We start from the raw sequence: 3897 nt of genomic DNA on the forward strand, positions 1-3897 counted from the left end.
ATAAAGTGTTCAATTTACCAGACTATATCTTCAATAGTCCACTTTCCAATGTATTCAGTTAGCAAGCCACTTCATATACCTGGTCTATGGTCAAATTGGATTCACCTGATTTGGTGTACTTGGGAACTGTTCAAATGGATTTTTGGATTTTATTTTTATCCATAGCCTTCTGGAGGCTGGGTGCTCAAAATTGATGCTGTGATAAAATTCCCTCCTCTGAACTTGGATTATTACTTACATTCCTTGAATGACACAAGGCTAATGTGCATCTTCTATGTGGACATAAATTACATCTCATTTGGATAGCTGCTTGTTTTAAGATGAGCCTTTAAGACCCCAGACACTATTCTTTTGGGTAGCAAGGCACCTTCTGGTATCTTCACCACATTGTGTCATAACACCCATATCTTCAGTGATGTATTCATGAAGGGTAGGGGCAAGTAGGACTACATCATAAGAACTAATTGTTCTTTGATTAGGGCTACAATTAAGTGCTAGTTCAGAATCTATTCACTTAACTATGGCTCTTATATGTTTGATTTACTTTAAAGGCATCATTATCATACTATTGGAGAACATTACAAAATATCCTCCTGGGGCATATGATGACTCTGTTGATATTCTTATTAATTTAGTCATTGGTGTTGACTTTAAACCATTGCTGAGAAAAGGAGTGTATACATGTATAGTTCAGTTTTATCGAACAAAATACCCAGCTTGCTAACTTGTACATTCCAGAATCTGAAGTAAGGGCATTATTAACACAGCAGTGAGTGTTGGAATTAGGGGAAACTCCAAAAGGACTCATTCTCAGGCAGAATCATGCCCGCTAGACCAAGACATGTCATAAAAATGCAAAGATACCATGAAAATAGTAAAGATATTCACGTCAAATGAACTACAACATACATGAAATCTATAACTTTTGGATAGCAGTCATCTGCTTCATCTGACACTAGAGCATTTTACTTTTAAGTGCAAGAGAGAAGTTCAGTTCCTTACACTTGCTAGAGTTGAGTTTCAGTTACAGTGGGGTTTCCTAATCCGATATTTCTGGTGTGACCTACGGTGGATATGGCTCACTTTAAAAGGCCAGTTTAGAAGTGGCTGAGGACTAATGGGGGCATAAGCAAGTGTGGTGAAGAAAGCTGATGTTGCCCGGTTATCACCTTCTCTATGAGAAGCTATGTTCCCCCCATACTTCTTGAGTGGAGTTCCCATTCAGGTTCACTAATTACCCTTGAAGGAGTGTCTCTTGATGGAGGGTGACTAGAGAACAGTGCTCGATGGCTGGTACAAACTGCTTTTCCCCCTCTCTCCCTGCAAGTTGAAGTGAGGGCTTCTCTGTCAAGGTGGATTTTCAGATTTTCAAATAAGGGTGTGATGCATTGTTCATGAATACCAGGCCGGCACACTCTCTGGTTGCTTGTGAGGCTGAATTAGATTACATGACCTGTGAACAAAAACAAGGCAGGAACATTTAAAAAATGCTTTATTAAGAAATGATCAATGCAAATAACTTAGATTCACAGTTTTTAGCATATGTAAACAGCTTTGAAACTATCATCACAATAAAGAAGGTGAATGTATCAACCCCTCCCCCAAAAGAGCTTGTTTACTTTTGCAATCGCTACATTCTGCACCTAGTGACGTCCATCTTTAGGTTTCCACTCTCTTGTCAGTTAGCATTCTTTCGTGATATTTCACATTTGTAGCATTTTATAGTCTATGCACATGTTCTAGTATATAAATGGAATCACAAAGTATGTGTAATGCCCTCCTTATTTTTGCCTTCTTTCCTTCAGCATTTGTCATTTGATAGCCATCCATGTAGCATAACAGTAGTTCATTACTCTTTATTGCTGAAGGGTATTCTGTTGGGTGGCTACATCATACTTTTTCATCCATTCATCTACTAATGGTCATTTGATTAACTTTAGAATTGTTTCTAATAAGTATAGCTGCTATGACTTCTCGTTTTCGATTTCTCATATTTACATGTACTCCATTTTCTTTGGGGTACAGGCCTTAGAATAAAATGATAAATTATATAATAGGTTCATGCTTGGATTTTTTAAAAACTGGAAACTACTCCCACATGGCTGTGCCTTTTTATATGCATACTACAAGCATATTAGAGTACAAGTTATATCAGATTCAAGTACAAAATTATTATGCTCAGTTTATACATTTTAGCCACTTAGAAATATATTATTGTGATTTTTAGCAAGCATTTTCTTAAACACCTGATTTTCAGCATGTTTCTTAGTGTGTATTTGAATGCGTGTCTTCTGGATCTTCATTAGCTAACAGGGCATTGGGAAAAGTCTTCTGGATCTTCATTAGCTAACAGGGCATTGACTAAATTGCTAAGAAACAGCTGAACACATCATTCAATAATTGGAATGTAGTCATTATGAATCTAGAAAAATTTGGAAGCTGTCAAAAATGAAATGGAACAAATAAAAATTGACGTTCTGGACATTAATGAGCTGATTTGAACTGGTATTAGCTATTTGGGGTCAGAAAATACTGTGGCTTACTATCCAGGTATTTATACAAACAAGAGGAATGGCTTCACATTCATTGTGAAAAACTCCATTTCAAGGTTTTCCGTGAGATGATTATATTTATCAAACTTAACAGAAATACAGTCACTATGACTATTATTCAGATTTACACGCCAATCGCCAAAGCGAGAATTGAAGAAGTTGAACAATTCTACAAATGTATTCAATTTGAAAATTACAAAATATGCTTCCAGGATGCATTGATAATTATTTTTGCTTGGAATGCAAAAGTTTGAAACAAAGAGGAAAGAATAGAAATAGGAAAATATGGCCTTTATAAATGAAGCCAGAGATTGCATGTTATAATTTTGTAAGATCAACGACTTCTTCATTACAAATACTACTTTTCAACTACAAAAAAAGATGACTCTATACATTGACTTCTCTAGATGGAATACACAGAAATCAAATAGACTCTACTGTTAAGGAGAGATTATGGAAAAGCAGAAAAAAACAGACAATGATTTGAATGTGGAACAAACATCAACTGTTTGTATTTTAACATCAGGTTGAAGAGGAAGAAAATTAAAACAAACCTTGAGTGTAACATAGCAGAATATGGAGAAAGCCTAAATATATATATTTTAACATTTAATTATAGAACCCCCAATGAGGTCAGGGAAGACATCCAGAGTATCATTCATGAGGAAAAGAAAAGGTCATTAAAAAGATAGGAACTAAAGAAAAGATCAGCATGGATGTCAGAAGAGATTCAGAAACTTAATCTTTACAATCAAATTAGCTAAGGCACAGGAAAGAAATGATGAAGCAAAGAGCTAAACAAAAAATCCCAAAGGGCAGCAGAAGAAGACAAAGTAAAGTATTATAATGGTCTGTACAAAGACCTAGAGTTAGAAACCCAAAGGAGTGCCATACTCAGCTCATCTTAAACTGGAAAAAAAACAAAAAAAAACACAGCTCAACCATACACTGAAATAATGAAAGAATTCTATGAGCAAATTATTGAATGAAGAAGGACGAATTTTTTTAAAAGATGAAAAGAATAAAGAGAGTCACTGTGCCAATATGAACAAGTTGACATTAAAATATTTCAAGAGGATGTATATGAGCTAGAACCAATGGTACTAAAGTAAAAAGTTCAAGATGCATTGAAAGCTTTAGCCAAAATAAGGCTCCAGGAATTGACAGAAACCAATTGAAATGTTTCAACAGGCTAATGAAGCACTGGAAACATTTATTCTTTTACGTCAGGAAATTTGGAAGGCAGCTATTTGACCAACTGACTGAAAGGGATCCATATTTCTTACTCAGTCCAAAGAAAGGTGATCTGACATAGGCTCAAATTGTAAAACAATATCATTTATAT

This window comes from Tenrec ecaudatus, chromosome 6, assembly GCF_050624435.1.
Source record: "Tenrec ecaudatus isolate mTenEca1 chromosome 6, mTenEca1.hap1, whole genome shotgun sequence".
Taxonomy (NCBI): Eukaryota; Metazoa; Chordata; class Mammalia; order Afrosoricida; family Tenrecidae; genus Tenrec; species Tenrec ecaudatus.